This window comes from Lissotriton helveticus, chromosome 2_2 (assembly GCF_964261635.1).
Source record: "Lissotriton helveticus chromosome 2_2, aLisHel1.1, whole genome shotgun sequence".
NCBI classification, from domain to species: domain Eukaryota; kingdom Metazoa; phylum Chordata; class Amphibia; order Caudata; family Salamandridae; genus Lissotriton; species Lissotriton helveticus.
Window position 1 is genome coordinate 122310645 of NC_136060.1, and position 17792 is coordinate 122328436.

A 17792-nucleotide genomic window follows, 5' to 3' on the forward strand; every position below is an offset into this window, starting at 1 on the left:
AGTAAACGATGGACATAGCAAATAGACTACATGATTTGTACTCAATCAATGTAATTTAGCTAACCCAACAAGCCATAAATTATTTTTGCATGACCTTAATACTGTTTCCAAATACATCATTATATACATGGGAAATTTCTCTTACTGTATTATAGCGTCATAAAAGCTTTTTATGAAATTACAATTTAATTAATTTCAAAGCGCAAATTTCATTTTCGGCATTTTGTCCAATATTCCTGGATAAATCCACATACACTTAGAGAAGTGCAAAAATTCATAATAGCTGCATAAATGCAAATAGCTATAAACTGATTTGTGACTTCAGTTAAAAAAGGGGGATATACAAAAGGATAAGTGCATGGTAAAGCTGCTTCCCAAATTTTCCTACAAAAATATATGTACCCTGTGCAAATGATGTGTTACGTGCAGAACATGTTAAAAATGGTGGAAAGATAAAGATGCATCTTTCAACCTGACCTCAACTGAGATAAGACATAATACAATGTCTCTACCATAGTGTAAAAAAGTGAGGTGAACACTAAACAATCGTCATAATTCGTATGTCTAAGGACCTTCAACGTCTCTGTATTGACCACGAATTTGACAATCCAAACACAATCAAAAAATCGGATAATAATATCACGATTAAGCAAAAAACAAACTCAAATGTTGTACAGTGTGTATTATCTCATTTAGGGCAGCCATCAGAATACATAATTATAGGCATGTGTACATGTCTTCGGTGTTATTCAGACCATTTGGGCATTTGCTATCGAAGTTAAGGATGAATTTCGTCTCCAATCTCCTAAGCAATGCTTCTCTGTTCCCCCCTCTGCGTGGTTTGGGGACTGCTGATACCACATAGTATTTTAAACAAGATAAGTTGTTATCATGAACTTGTTTAAAGTGACGTGCCACTGGATAATTGGGATCACTATGTAAGATGGCACGTAGATGTTGAAGTATTCTCTCATGTACCTGTAGTTTTGTACTTCCGATGTAATTAAGTCCACAGGTACAGGTGAGGACGTATACTGCAAACTCAGTTTTGCAGTTATAGTTTCCCATTATCTTATGTGGTATGGGACTGAATGGAGTACTGTATTCTGTTGTGCTTACCCCAAACTTGCAAGCCCGGCATGAGGAGCATTTGTAAAAACCATCTTTGGGTTTTAACCAATTGGGTTTAGTTCTAATCTCAGGGCTGGTGAGATCTAACTCAGCTCCCATGTTTCTCCCTCGGCTGAATATATATATATATATCACTGATGACATCACTGATGACATCTTAAATGACATCACTGTTGACATCACCGATGACATCATCCAGTGAATGTGGTTTTGTTTGAAATTTAAATATCTATTATATATATACCAACTATATTGAAGATTGAGTGGATATATACCTGACTGGATGGAGGATTTAGTAGCTGCCAGACTGTTTGTTTAAGTGAGTAAATAAATGTGTCTCACTAAATATATGGGTTAGTAACCAAACTATGCGAATGTGTGTATCACTGTCTCTGTTGTTGTATAACCTGCTGCATCAATTGGTCACTAACTACATGAGTGTCTATATTAGGTATAGATTAGTTGGCTGAGTATTTGTAAGGGAGACTTAGTGTATCTGTGGTCAGGGCCGGACTGGCTACCGGGCAGTTAGGAATGCTGCTGAGCTGGGGGGTGATTTCGTTAATGGGGACCTGCGTGAGCTAAACGAAATTAGTTTTGCATTCAGTATTTCGCAGCGCACGCAGGTCTCCATGGACGAAATCAGCCTCCACTGAAGTAAAATCAGGCAGCAGCTCGGCAGCATTCCTAACTGCCCGGTAGCCAGTCCGGCCCTGTCTGTGGTTGGGCGGGGGGGTTGTAACTCTATGCATAGATGTGTGAGTGGTTGATTGTCTAGGCATATGGGTTTAGGAGTGTTTATGGAAACAGTTGTTTGGGTGTCTGTCTCAGTGGTACATCTCCAATAAAGTAGAAAAACAAAAGGCATTGTATATGAGAGTTGGTGCATTTAAATAAGTATACGTAAGAGTCAGTGATTGTGAGAGTAACTGTATGAATGAGTGTATAATTGTAATAGTGATTTTTTAACATAGTAACTATGATTTACTATGTGTAGGTATAAATCAGGTGTGTGTATAACTGTGTAGGTGAGTAAATGTAAGTGTGATTGATTCTTTTCATGAGTGAGTAGCATCACTGCATAACCCGACTAGGATGACTGCTGATGTGTCAATGTCTATATAGGTGTATGAGTACATTTGATAGTGTTACCATTGATCAGTGACTGCATGTATAAGTGATTCTGTGGGTGAATGGACAGTTGTGTGTGTAGACTTAGGAATCAGTGAGTGCGTATGTAGTAACTGGTATGTGTGTGTCAATGCTTTCAAATATGGTACTCTGTATTTTACAGTGAGTGATCAAAGGTTATACTAGTGTGTGATGAGGTGTATCAGATTGTCACATGTATGATGTCATCACTGATGTCACCAGTGATGTCATTTGAGATGTCATCAGTGATGTCATCAGTGATGTCTCTGACCATGTCATGAATGATGTAATATGTGACATCATCAGCAGTGCATTGCGGGTGCGTGAGTTATAGTCAGCACAACTAACCATAACAGAGGAATTTCTATCAATCAATCATAACATTTGTATAGCGCGCTACTCAGTCGGAAGGGTCTCAAGGCGCTTGGGGGAGGGGGTCCGCTACTGCTTGAACAGCCAGGTCTTGAGTTGTCTCCTGAAGGCGAGATGGTCCTGGGTCAGCCGAAGGTGGATGGGGAGGGAGTTCCATGTCTTGGCCGCCAGGTAGGAGAAAGATCTGCCTCCGGCGGTTGCTCTTCGGATGCGTGGTACGGCGGCGAGGGCGAGGCTAGTAGACCGAAGCTGGCGGGTGGGCGTGTAGAAGGTCAGGCGGTCGTTGAGGTACTTGGGGCCCAGGTCATGGAGAGACTTGTGTGCGTGGGTGAGGAGCCTAAACGTGATCCTCTTGTTGACGGGGAGCCAGTGCAGGTCTCTCAGGTGGCCGGAGATTTGGCTGCTTCGGGGGATGTCCAGGATGAGTCGGGCGAAGGCGTTCTGGATGCGTTGGAGTCTTTTCTGTAGCTTGGCTGTGGTTCCGGCGTAGAGGGTGTTTCCGTAGTCCAATCGGCTGGTGACGAGGGCCTGGGTGACCGTCTTCCTGGTTTCGGTTGGGATCCATCGGAAGATCTTGCGAAGCATGCGTAGGGTGTGAAAGCATGATGAGGAGACGGCGTTGACTTGTCTGGTCATCGAGAGGGAGGAGTCCAGGATGAAGCCCAGGTTGCGTGCGTGGTCTGTTGGCTTGGGAGTGATGCCCTGGGCTGGGGGCCGCCAGGAGTCGTCCCAGGTGGACGGCGATGGTCCCAGGATGAGGACTTCCGTCTTGTCTGAGTTCAGTTTCAGGCGGCTGTTCTTCATCCACTCGGCGACGTCTTTCATCCCTTCGTGCAGGCTGGTTCTGGCGGTGTCGGGGTCTCTGGTGAGGGAGAGGATCAGCTGGGTGTCGTCGGCGTAGGAGATGATGTTGAGGTTGTGTTGGCGTGCGATGGCGGCAAGAGGTCTCATGTAGACGTTGAAGAGGGTGGGGCTGAGTGATGATCCTTGCGGAACGCCGCAGATGACTTCGGTGGCCTCGGATCGAAACAGGGGGAGGCGGACTCTCTGTGTTCTTCCGGCGAGGTACGAGACGATCCACTCTAGTGCCTTCTCTTGGATGCAGATGTTGCTGAGGCGCTGTATTAGGGTGCGGTGGCAGACAGTGTCGAACGCTGCGGAGAGGTCCAGGAGGATGAGTGCCGCTGTTTCCCCGTTGTCGAGCAGGATTCGGATGTCTTCGGTTGCTGCGATGAGGGCGGTCTCGGTGCTGTGGTTGGCTCTAAAACCGGACTGCGAGGGGTCGAGGGATCCGTTCGTCTCGAGGAAGGCGGCAAGCTGACTGTTGACGATCTTCTCGATGACTTTGGCAGGAAAAGGAAGGAGCGAGATGGGGCGGAAGTTTTTGAGGTCGGTGGGGTCCGCTGTTGGTTTCTTCAGTAGGGCGCTGAGCTCGGCATGCTTCCAGCTCTCCGGGAAGGTGGCGGTGTCGAGGGAGATGTTGATGACGTCTCGGAGTTGGGGTGCGATGGTGGAGTTGGCCTTGTTGAAGACGTGGTGGGGGCAGGGGTCAGTCGGAGATCCGGAGTGGATGGTGTTCATCGTGCGGGCTGTGTCTTCGGTTGTCACCGTGGTCCAGGTGCGGAGGGTGGCGGTGGGGGCGTTGGTTCGACGGTTGGGTGCATGGGTGGTGCGCCAAAACTGTTGTGGATGTCGGCCATCTTGCGGTGGAAGAACGAGGCGAGAGAGTCGCAGAGATCTTGTGAGGGAGTGATGTCGTTGTTGCCGGTGCTGGGGTTGGAGAACTCCTTGACGATGGTGAAGAGTTCCTTGCTGTCGTGGGCGTTGTTGTCCGGTCGTTCCTTCAGTGATTTCTTCTTGGTGGTGCGGATGAGCTGGTGGTGCTTGCGGGTGGCGTGTTTGAGGGCGGTCATGTTGTCAGTGGTCTGGTCGAGGAGCCAGGCTTTCTCTAGGGTGCGGCAGGTCTTCTTGGAGTTCTTGAGTTAGTCGGTGAACCAGGGGGCCTTCTTGCTTCTGGGTCTGCTGGGAGGGTTCTTCAGTGGTGCGAGTTCGTCTGCGCAGGCGGTCAGCCACTGGGTGAAGTTGAGGGCTGCTTCGTTGGGGTCCGTTGTGCTGGTGGGTGGGTTCTGGCTGAGGGAGGTGGTGAGCTGGTCGGCGGTGATCTTGCTCCAGCTTCTGTGAGGAGCCTGTTGCGGGTGGTGGTGGGTTGTGGTTTTTCTTAAGCTGGAGTGGACGCAGCTGTGGTCGGTCCAGTGGAGTCCGGTGGAGTGGCTGAAGGTGATGTGCTTGCTGGATGAGAAGACGGGATCAAGCGTGTGGCCAGCGTAGTGGGTGGGGGTGTTGACCCATTGCTTGAGTCCGAGGTTGGCGAGGTTGTCCAGCAGGGCGGCGGTGTTGCGGTCCTTGTTGTTCTCCAGGTGGAAGTTGAGGTCCCTAAGGAGGATGTAGTCGGCGGCGGATGGTTTTGTACGTGTGAAATGTTCAGATAACTATAACACTCATGAAACCTATGTTTTTTTCAGTGAATTTCAAAGGTTTTTCAAATGCTAATTCCTAACTATAACGTCTCTGAAACTCATGGTTTTTTCAGTGAATGTAAACGTTTTTTTAAATGCTAATTTCTAACTATAACGTCTCTGAAACCTGTGGTTTTTTCAGGGAATTTCAAAAGTTTTTTAAATGCTAATTTTTAAGTGCAATAGTGGGTTATACCTATTTTTTTGTACTGAATTTCTACAGTTTTTTTTAACTGTTTATTTATAAATATTTTATTTATTAAACAACATTATATATTTTTCTGAAAATTGCAAAAAAATTAATACATTTAAAACTAAAATATTTTTTATTAGTTTTGTTGTATTTTAATAAATGTAAATAATTTTCTTTTAAAAAAAGAAATTTCAACATTTTTTGGGGAGTTGCACACCCAAAGCGCACCTACCACAGCGGGTCCGCGTATTCTAGCTGCCATTTTGGAAAAGTTGTGAAGGATCTGCGTATGGTGAGCGACGAGTGCGTGTTATTTTTCAGTTACGTCATATTGCATGGTGTGCATGACCGGTATGCGACTGGTCCGTGACTCCTGCTCCCGCGCATTCGCGACACATGCCTATTACGGTACGCAACGCTTTTGCGGTGGTGGGCCCCACGTGACATCATATACATGCTGGGGCGCGCTGGGTGCCCGACGCCCCTGAAATTTTTTATGTTCTAAAATTATATGTACGTGTCTTTAATGTACATATTAGGGCAAAAGATTATCTACGGTATTCCTAAAAAAAATATATTTCTACTTTTAATAAACTTATATTATTTTTTAATATATTTTCGCGAAATCGCGTCAGGTGCGCGCTTCGTGAGCGCATGGTGCGCGGATCCCATGTGACCTCAAAAAAAAAGATTTGATTGGTTCATAACATTTCCCACTGTAACTTTTGAAGGACCCCACCCATTTTAATTATTATGTTTGGAGCAGTTGATGAGAGACATCTCTACTTCTTCCAGAGCTGGTTTTGGAATTTTTTTGGTGGTTTTAAAAAATTGCATTGGAGAAATGGCATCTGGTTCCCAAGCTCCTCATCATTCTTCAGATGAAGATATCTTGGCGGAAAATCCACCCACGCAGAGGTTTGAATCAGTGGTATGGAAATTTTTCCCCTTTCCTGCCGGAGAAAAAAAGGTAAACGCAAGAAAAGTCACCTGCTTGTTGTGTGACAGGGTCATGTCGCAAGGCAGTGACAAGAAATACTCCTGTGGAACAGTGAGTATGTATAAACATCTTCGGACCATTCACTCAAAGAATCTGGCACAAGAAGAAATGAGGCGTGCAGCAAAAAATCCACCACCAGGAACTGCTATCACCTCCGGAGCATCAGCTTCAGCACCACCAGTAGACACTCGCCCAGAATTTGCTTTTCTGCAGTAGCACTGCACTAAGTGCAAAACCATCATCTGTTATGGTGAACAGTCAGTGGACGCTATTTGTGCAGCTCAACGGAACCACAAATGCAAATTTCTTTTATTTTTTTGTTTTTGGAATGATGTTGAATTCCAAAAGCTAACTGTTTACTTAGTTCCTTTTTTGTTCAATTTTAAAAAAAACACCAAAAAAAGTACAAAATTATTTTTAAAAACGACAAAAAAATAAAAAACAAAAAACAGAATAAAAAAAAAGTCCAGTACTACCTTATCTGGTTTAAAAAGAACTATAATTGCATGGTAATGTCTGAAAGTTATGTTGAATGTATGTGTAGAGCATGATTGACTGAAAGAATGCATTAGTACTGTATGGTGAATTTATAGGGGCAGATCTATGAGGAAGTGCTGCAGCGTGACACTGCAAGCCCTTTAGCTGCACTGCACTGCGGCACTTCTGAAGCACAGGGATGTGACATATTTACATGAATATATCGCAATTCTGTGCTCCGTCTGCACTAGCACACAAATTGCAGCCATGCAGTGACGCAGGCACCCTTGCACCATGGTGCAAGGATATCTGTGTCGTGGGGAGATTCTTTTTGTTCAGGAAGGGACTTCTTCCTGCACAAAAACAATCATTAAAGGCATTTTCCTCCTTCAATGTGTGCTGTGGAACAGACACAGCAACACCTATGGAACGCCCCTTCAACGCAAAGTCCTGCGTTTAAATGGGTCGTATTTTTAAAGAGAGGAAAAGCCACGCAGGGTGGCTTTTCCTCTCCTTGTAAATATGGAGGAGTCACCAGAGCCATCACTATGTTACAAAAAGTGACGTACTGGTGGTGCACAGGGCTTGTAAATCTGCCCCATAAGTGCTTAGGTATTGGCAGAGAGATACAATAAGAACATAGTGCTGGATGGCTGATTGATAAACTGCATGAGACTATTAGGAGGTATCCTAGACTGAATGAGTACTACTTCAGTATTTAGTGTAGTATACCAATAGTATGTATCTGCGTAGAGGTTTGTAGGGATTGTGCACAGAATATTGTACGTGTGCTTGTGTTGGTGCCAAGGTCATTCTTTAAGAACATCACTAGTAACTAGAATGATGACACTGCTGCAAACAGAGTGCTCAGTTAATTTATAAGTGCTTAGGTATTGTCTCAATGCCTGAGTCATTCTGCAAGTGCATAGACAGTGTTTGGGTTCCTAGAGTGCTAGTAGTTGACAGCAGGATAAGTTTATAAACACTTATGTTTCAGCAGAGTGATTAGATAAGGACATGCTCCCTTCAGGATGAGTGTAGGAGTGGGCACAGACTCACAGTGTGATTCCAGACAAGCATGACTATTACCTGGGCTTTTGCAGGACTGACTCAGTAGTCTGCAAGGAGTTAACGGACCGCATACATTGTGCACATTTGACTTACCACTGCTTGTCTCAATGCCTGAGTCATTCTGCAAGTGCATAGACAGTGGCTGGGTTCCTAGAGTGATAGTAGTTGACAGGAGGATAAGTTTATAAGCGCTCATGTTTCAGCAGAGTGATTAGATAAGGACATGCTTCTGTCAGGATGATTGTAGGAGTCGACACAGACTCACAGTGTGATTCAAGATAAGCATGACTATTACCTGGACTTTTGCAGGGCTGACTCAGTAGTCTGCAAGGGTTTAAGGGACCGCATACATTGTGCACATTTGACTGTAACACTGCTTGTCTCAATGTCTGATTCATTCTGCGAGTGCATAGAGAGTGAATATGTTCCTAGAGTGCTAGTAGTTGACAGCAGGTTAAGTGTATAAGGACTTATGTTTCAGCAGAGTGATCAGATAAGGACATACTTCTGTCAGGATGATTGTAGGAGTGGACACAGACTCACAGTGTGATTCCAGACAAGCATGACTGTCTATTACCTGGACTTTTGCAGGACTGACTCAGTAGTCTGCAAGGGGTTAAGGGACCACATATATTGTGCACATTTGACGGTACAACTGCTTGTCTCAATGCCTGAGTCATTCCGCAAGTGCATAGACAGTGACTGGAATCCTAGAGGGCTAGTAGTTGACAGCAGGATACGTTTATAAGCACTTATGTTTCAGCAGAGTGATTGGATAGGGACATGCTTCAGTCAAGATGGTTGTTGGAGTGGACAGAGCTGCTTTAGAGTCAGAGAACCTGGTCAGCAGTGCCGTTGTAGAGCCAGAGACCCAGGTCAGCAGAGATGCTGTAGAGCCAGAGAACCAGGTCATCAGAGCAGCATTAGAGCCATAGAACCAGGTCAGCAGAGCTGCTGTAAAGCCAGAGAAACCAGATCAGCAGAGCTGCTTTAGAGCCAGAGAACCAGGTCAGCAGAGCCGTTGTAGACTAGAGCCAGGGAACCAGGTCAGCAGAGCTGCTCTAGAGTCTAAGAAGCAGGTCAGCTGAGCTGCTCTAGAACCAGAGACCCAGGTCAGCAGAGCTGCTCTAGAGGCCGAGAACCAGGTAAGCAGAGCTGCTTTAGAGGAAGAGAACCAGGTCAGCAGAGCTGCTCTAGAGCCAGAGAACCAGCTCAGCAGAGCTGCTCTAGAGCCAGAGAAACCAGGTTAGCAGAGCTGCTCTAGAGCCATAGAACCAGGTCAGCAGAGCTGCTCTAGAACCAGAGACCCATGTCAGCAGCACTGCTCTAGAACCAGAGACCCAGGTCAGTGGAGCTGCTTTAGAGCCATAGAACGAGGTCAGAAGAGCTGCTCTAGAACCAGAGACCCAGGTCAGCAGAGCTGCTCTAGAGGCAGAAAACCAGGTCAGCAGAGCTGCTTTAGAGAGCGAGAACCAGGTCAGCAGAGCTGCTGTAGAGCCAGAGAACCAGATCAGCAGAGCTGCTCTAGAGCCAGAGAAACCAGGTCAGCAGAGCTGCTTTAGAGGGAAATAACCAGGTCAGCAGGGCTGCTTTAGAGTCAGAGAACCAGGTCAGCAGAGCTGCTCTAGAGCCAGAGAACCAGGCCAGCAGAGCTGAACTAGAGCCAGAGAACTAGGCCAGCAGAGCTGCTTTAGAGCCACAGAACCAGGTCAGCAAAGCTGCTTTAGAGTCAGGGATCCAGGTTAGCAGAGCTGCTCTAGAGCCTAAGAACCAGGTCAGCAGAGCTGCTCTAGAGCCAGAGAACCAGGTCAGCAGAGCTGCTGTAGAGCCAGAGAAACCAGGTCAGCAGAGCTGCTTTAGAGGGAGAGAACCAGTTCAGCAGAGCTGCTTTAGAGCCAGAGAACCAGACCAGCAGAGCTGCCTGCACTAGAGCCAGAGAACTAGGCCAGCAGAGCTGCTTTAGAGCCATAGAACCAGGTCAGCAGAGCTGCTTTAGAGTCAGAGATCCAGGTTAGCAGAGCTGATCTAGAGCCTAAGAACCAGGTCAGCAGAGCTGCTCTAGAGCCCGAGAACCAGGTCAGCAGAGCTGCTGTAGATCCATAGAAACCAGGTCAGCAGAGCTGCTTTAGAGGGAGAGAACCAGTTCAGCAGAGCTGCTTTAGAGCCAGAGAACCAGACCAGCAGAGCTGCTTTAGAGCCAGAGAACCAGGTCAGCAGAGCTACTCTAGAGCCAGAGAACCAAGTAAGCAGAGCTGCTTTAGAGCCATAGAACAGGTCAACAGAGCTGCTTTAGAGACAGAGAACCAGGTCAGCAGAGCTGCTCTAGAGCCTAAGAACCAGGTCAGCAGAGCTGCTCTAGAGCCAGAGAACCAGGTCAGCAGAGCTTTTGTAGAGCCAGAGAAACCAGGTCAGTAGAGCTGCTTTAGAGGGAGAGAACCAGGTCAGAAGAGCGGCTCTAGAGGGAGAGAACCAGGTCAGCAGAGCTGCTCTAGAGCCAGAGAACCATGTCAGAAGAACTGCTCTAGAGCCATAGAACCGGGTTTGCACAGTTGCTTTAGAGCCAAAGAACCAGGTCAGCAGAGCTGTTATAGAGCCAGAGAACCAGATCAGCAGAGCTGATCTATAGCCTAAGAACTAGGCCAGCAGAGCTGCTCTAGAGCCAGAGAACCAGGTCAATAGACCTGCTGTAGAGACAGAGAAACCAGGTCAGCAGAGCTGCTTTAGAGGGAGAGAACCAGGTCAGAAGAGCTACTTTAGAGCCAGAGAACCAGGTCAGCAGAGCTGCTCTAGCTGACACTGACTGACTGACTGATTGACACTGACTGACACTGATTGACACTGACAGACTGACACTGACTGACACTGACTGACTGACACTGACTGACTGACCGACACTGACTGACTGACACTGACTGACTGATACTGACTGACACTTAATGACACTGACTGACTGACTGACACTGACTGACACTGACTGACTGATACTGACTGACACTTAATGACACTGACTGACTGACTGACACTGACTGACACTGACTGACACTGACTGACTACTCTCTACTACTCTACTACTCTACACCTCACTCTCTACTACTCACTCTCTACTACTCTACTACTCTCTACTACTCACTCTCTACTACTCATTCTCTACTTCTCTACTACTCTCTACTACTCACTCTCTACTAGTACTCTCTACTACACTCTCTTTACTACTCACTCTCTACAACTCTCTTCTATTCACTCTCTACTACTCTGGCTCTACTACTCACTCTCTACTACTCTCTATCTACTACTCTCTACTACTCACTCTACTACTCTCTACCACTCACTCTCTACTACTCTACTATTTACTCTCTACTACTCCCTTATACTCTCTCTCTACTACTCGCTCTCTACTACTCACTCTACTACTCTCTACTACTCCCTCTCTACTACTCCCTCTCTACTACTCACTCTCTACTACTCTCTACTACTCACTCTCCACTACTCACTCTCTACTACTCGCTCTCTACTACTCTCTACTACTCACTCTCTACTACTCTACTACTCTCTACTACTCTCTCTACTACTCTACTACTCTACACCTCACTCTCTACTACTCACTCTCTACTACTCCCTACTACTCACTCTCTACTACTCTACTACTCTCTACTACTCACTCTCTACTACTCATTCTCTACTTCTCTACTACTCTCTACTACTCACTCTCTACTAGTACTCTCTACTACACTCTCTTTACTACTCACTCTCTACAACTCTCTTCTATTCACTCTCTACTACTCTGGCTCTACTACTCACTCTCTACTACTCTCTATCTACTACTCTCTACTACTCACTCTACTACTCTCTACCACTCACTCTCTACTACTCTACTATTTACTCTCTACTACTCCCTTATACTCTCTCTCTACTACTCGCTCTCTACTACTCACTCTACTACTCTCTACTACTCCCTCTCTACTACTCCCTCTCTACTACTCACTCTCTACTACTCTCTACTACTCACTCTCCACTACTCACTCTCTACTACTCGCTCTCTACTACTCTCTACTACTCACTCTCTACTACTCTACTACTCTCTACTACTCACTCTCTACTACTCTACTACTCTCTACTACTCTCTCTACTACTCACTCTCTACTGCTCACTCTCTACTACTCTACTACTCTCTCTACTTCTCACTCCCTACTACTCTTTTCTACTCACTCTCTACTACTCTACTTACTCTCCACTACTCTCTTTACTACTCACTCTCCACTACTCTCTCTACTACTCACTCTACTACTCTCTACTACTCACTCTACTACACACTCTCTACTACTTGCTCTCTACTACTCACTCTCTACTACTCTCTACCACTCACTCTACTACTCACTCTCTACTACTCTCCACTACTCACTCTACTACTCACTCTCTACTACTCTCTACTACTCACTCTCTACTACTTCACTACTCTCTACTACTCACTCTCTACTACTCACTCTCTACTACTCTCTACTACTCTCTCTCTACTAATCACTCGCTACTACTTACTCTCTACTACTCACTCTCTACTACACTCTCTCTACTACTCACTCTCTACTACTCACTGTCTACTACTCTCTCTCTACAACTCTCTACTACTCACTCTCTACTACTCACTCTACTACTCACTCTCTACTACTCACTCTCTACTACTCTACTACTCACTCTCTACTACTCTCTCTCTACGACTCTCTACTACTCACTCTACTGCTCACTCTCTACTACTCTCTCTCCTACTCACTCTCTACTACTCACTCTCTACTACTTTCTACTACTCACTCTCTACTACTCACTCCACTACTCTCTACTACTCAATCTACTACTCACTCTCTACTACGCACTACTACTCTCTACTACTCACTCTACTACTCTCTACTACCTACTCTCTACTACTCTCTCTACTACTCTCTACTACTCTCTACTACACACTCTCTACTCTCTATTACTCACTCTCTACTCTTTACCTCTCTCTACATCTCTCTCTACTACTCTCTACCTCGCTACGTCTACCTCTCTACCTCTCTATCTCTACACCTCTACCTCTACACCTCTAGCCTCTCATTCATACATATATAAACATATCCAAATCCTGAAGTGGAGCAACTTGAGGCAACACGACAAACAGGTACAGACCACTCGAGCGCTTCAAAGTGAACAGTGCTTTATTTCTCCGTATCTGGCAGCATGACGCGTTTCGACCGGGGGAACCCGGTCTTGATCACATCACATATATAAACATATATATAATCTGCATATCTATATAAATACAAATATACATGCACACATACATATACATATATGCATACATATGCATGTTATGTACATAAAAGTTTGAAAAACATTAATAAAAGCAAAGCTAAAAAGCCACCTAAGTACAAACAGAATTGCTTTAACTTAAACGAGGGCGAGACCTATTGCATTTTCAATGCTAGTTTACTTTGGTTCCATCAAGAGGGCATTCAGATGTGTCACAAACTTGCCATACATTCTGAAAGTTAGCGCTCTAGTTGCTCATAAGATCACTGTAGTAAAGCTACTGCTCACCAGGGAAGTCTGCTGCTGGTATTCAAAGTGCATGTTTCAGTCTGCATGTTAGAATTTTTTGATGAAATAGAAGAGGATTTGAGAAGTCAAATTGTGCCCTAATTTTTCTTTCTGCAAGACTAATCATAATTTCTATGGCAAAATGAAGCCCCTCATTTTGTTCCTCTGCAAATTAAATGTTTTAAGTGTTACCACTTTATTCCAATCAAGATGGCTTCAGGTGTTCCATACTTTTGTCATAAGTAAGACTGTTAGCGCTCTTGTTGTACTTCAGAACACTCTGGGACATTCTGTCATTGGGCTATACTTGGGCTACATCTGGGTGATATTTGTGCTACATTTGGGCTCTTTTGTCTCTGGTGGCCATCTTGGGAGACTTATGTGTTATGAAGTTTCCTAATTTCCTCATTTACTACAGTCTCCTCAGTAGGAAATACTTTCAGTTTGTTTTACTTTGGTTCCATCAAGAAGGCATTCATATGTTTCACACATTCGCCATAAATTCTGAATGTTAGCACTCTAGTTGATCATTAGATCACTGTAGTAAAGCTACTGCTCATCAGGGAAGTCTGCTGCTGGTATTCAAAGTGCATGTTTCAGTCTGCATGTCAGAATTTTTAAAAATGAAATAGAAGAGGGTTTGAGAAGTCACTCAAAATGTGCCCTAATTGTTCTTTCTGCAGCACTAATCATACTTTCTATGGCAAAATGAACCCCTTCATTTTGTTCCTTTTTAAATTAAATGTTTTAAGAGTTACAACTTTATTCCAATCAAGATGGCTTTAGGTGTGCTATACTGTTGTCATAAGTTAGGCTGTTAGCACTATAGTTGTTCTTTAGAACACTCTGGGAAGCTGCAGTAGAACACAAAGGAATCAACTGACAGTCTCTGCCCTTGTTGGATTTACTAAGAATGTCAGACTTCATTCTCACATGACTGAGAACGATAATGTGAATTTACAGAAAATATGCTCTCAGTTTAGCTTATAGATCACCTTCCAAACCTCTGTGGGAAAATCATGAGAAAATAGTCTTCTCTCAAACATGATTCATGATATCCCAGCAGAAGGCTTTTTCACATGGTAAAATCACCTTAGAACACACCACAATTCCTAAAATGAGTAATTGTACCATCAACAATTGATTATAATGTAACTAAAGTCTTAAAACCTTCTATTAACTGCAATGCTTTTTAATGAGGTGCTATTATGTATATTGGTCCCAAGGTGGATGCCAACACTTCTTGGATGAAGTGCTGACAGCCAATCAGATCTCACAATGAGATGTGTTGTTAGGCTCCGCCCCGATATATATGTATTTAATATCTAAAAAACTACTGAACAGATTTACACCATTTAACCTAAAGGCACGAGTGTGAACCAAGGACTACCTCTTTGCCAAATTTGGTGTAATTCCATTCAGCAGTTCGGGCTGTACCTGCGATTAAAGGTTCCTATGGGAAATTGCATGGAGAAAACACGTTTTGGGACCCCCCTTTTTTCTCGGCCCCTACTTGACGAAGACCAAGACTTTCAGGATAGGAGCGGACCGGAGCACCCCACCAGTTTTTAATATTTTACTAAGATTTGTCAACCGGCACCAAAGTTATTCCAAATAGAATGTTGCAGATTTCCTATGGAAAATAACTCCTAACTATAACTACCTACTGGCGCCCGCCTGTAGGTAATATATATAATATAGGTAAGGATGTAGATGCAAATATTAAATACAATGGGAATGATTTACTCAGACTTACACATGCAAATTGCTCAATTTACATGTTAAGGTATTCACAAAAGTGGTACTGCACTTATAAATCCATTTACTTATAAGCATTACCTCTAAATAGTGCAATATTGTGCATGAGTAAAACCTACTCCAGGGGCAGAGATTGAAAATTCCAGGACTGGGATGTCATAGAAAGCTCTTGCATACCCACAAACTCTTGAATTTCTTTGTAAAAACAAACTATCTTGAAAATGGTCAGAAATGTATACTGTAAAAGGCACAAGTATATCTCTTTCCTGGGTAGAAAGGGGAAATAACTCCCAAACAGCTGGTGGGGGTGTAGAGGAATCCCTTTCGGTATGGGGTAAATATTTGCAATTGGAAGAAAAAATAAATAAAGTGCTATTTTACCTGTAGGAAGAAGTACTGTAGAAAAATGTGCATTATGAAATGCCTCTGAGTTTTATTTATATCAGTACTTCTGAAAGATTTGAAATGTCTTTCAAAGAGCACTCATAAAAAGGTTTGTGATTTAGTTACAATTAATTATGATTCCCTAGCCCCTCTCATGCCGATCCTGATATTGAGCTGGTAGGCAGGGCTATGTGAGGAGCTACGAACAGCTTATACTGCCCCAGATCTCCCTAGCCATGCTAGCTCGAGCAACTTTTTTCTGTTGGTGAGAGGAGAAGGCAGAGGAAGGTAGGACAGAGGGCGTGAGGAGTAGCCTAGCCCCCCACAACTGTGCCTATCAGCTCTCCCACACCATAAACAGAGCATCTGAGGCAGGGGTGTAGCATCCAGCTACAATAACTACAGACACGTGGGGTTGCATTAACTGGAGCTTATTACACACACGTCTTGCTCCTACCCTGTCCCTACTCTAACCACCCCTTCCTATCCTGTCCCCTCCTCTTCCCCTCTGCCCACCTAGCTCCGCCCACCCCAGCTACTGGACTGCTAACTTCATTACATCTCCCCCTTTCTTAATAAAGTAACAAATGAAAGAAATAGAGATTAGTCCATCTCTGTAATCAGTCTCTTGGGAGGCCGCACTTGACGGCGGGGTCTCGCCGGTATGGACACGACATCTTCAGGTGAGGGCTCTTCGGTAGGTGAGGGTCCGATGTCGGGTGCAACAGTCTCAGGGCTGTCCCTGCACACAGGTGTGGGGACCATGGGTGCACTTGCATGGACTTCAGGAGAGCACTTCTTAAAGTGAGAGGCGTTGCGGGTGACCCTTCGTGTCTCTGATTCTGCTGTCACCATGGTGCCCTTTTGTTGAGTGATCGTCAGGGGCTCATCTTTGAAACGACAATCAGTCTTTTGGCGTTGTTCCTGCTTAACAACGACTCTGTCGCCTTCTTTCAGGGAAGGGGACCGGGCCCTTCGCTTGCGGTCCGCATACTCTTTCATCTTGTCCTTGCGGTGCCGATCTGTGATGGCCATGTCTCTGTGTTGTTGATCCGACGGAGATCTTTTCAGGGCTCCGTCCCATGTGGGGATCCGATTCCTCATTGTCCTCCCAAGCATGAGAGTCGCAGGGCATTGGCCCGTCGTAGAGTGAGGAGTGGTCCTGTAGGCACTAAGGACCTCGTTCAGTGCTGACTGAAGATCTTTCTTTTCGGCCGTGGCTTGCTGGAATGTTCTCTTAATGGTGGACATGAATCTTTCCACAGTGCCGTTGGCCTGAGGCCAGAGTGGCGTGACTTTGCGATGTTGGAAGTCCATGTGTCTCGCGAAGTCGCTGAACTCATGACTATTGAATGGGGGCCCATTGTCCGTCTTGATGACTCTGGGGACGCCCCACGTAGCGAAAGCTTCCTCAAGCACCTTGAGGGTGCAGGCGGCACTGGTGGATGATATGAACTGGGCCACGGGGAACCTGGAGTATTCGTCCAGGATGACGACTACATACTTTCCGGACTGCAAGGGGCCATAAAAGTCCATGGCAACTTCTTGCCATACCCCATCAGGCAACGGGGTCATCTGTAGAGGAGCAGGTGGATTGCTGTGGCTGGTCAGTTGACATGGGTGGCAGTCTTTCAATGTGTCTTCGACCATCTGGTCAAGGGCTGGGAACCAGACACGTTCTCTCAGTGCTCTTTTGGTGGAGACGACTCCTCGATGACCTTCGTGGGCCAAATCGATCACTCCTTGTCTCAGTGTCGCTGGTATAACTAGTCTGTGATCTCTGAGGAGGAGGTCGTCACTGGTTACAGAGAGTTCGTCAGAGACATGCCGGAAGGCTTGTAGTTCTTTCCTGACAGCAGGGCTTTCCTCTTCCTCCTGCGGGTGGTATCTCCATCTGTTGGTTCGGGTGCGCTTTATCACTTCTTGTAGGATGCTGTCTTGGTTGGTCGCTTCCCGAATGGCATGCATGGGGATGGCTGGTGGACGAGCATGATTGGTCACAAAGTGAATGTATTCCTCCGCAATGGAGGGTGCAGTCTCTGATGAGTCTCGGGGGTGGCGAGACATATAATCAGCTGGATTCTCATCCTTCCCCGGTTTGTGAATAATCGAGAACGTGTACTCTTGCAGCCGCAAGCCCCATCTCTCAATCCTGGGGGGCATCTTGCAC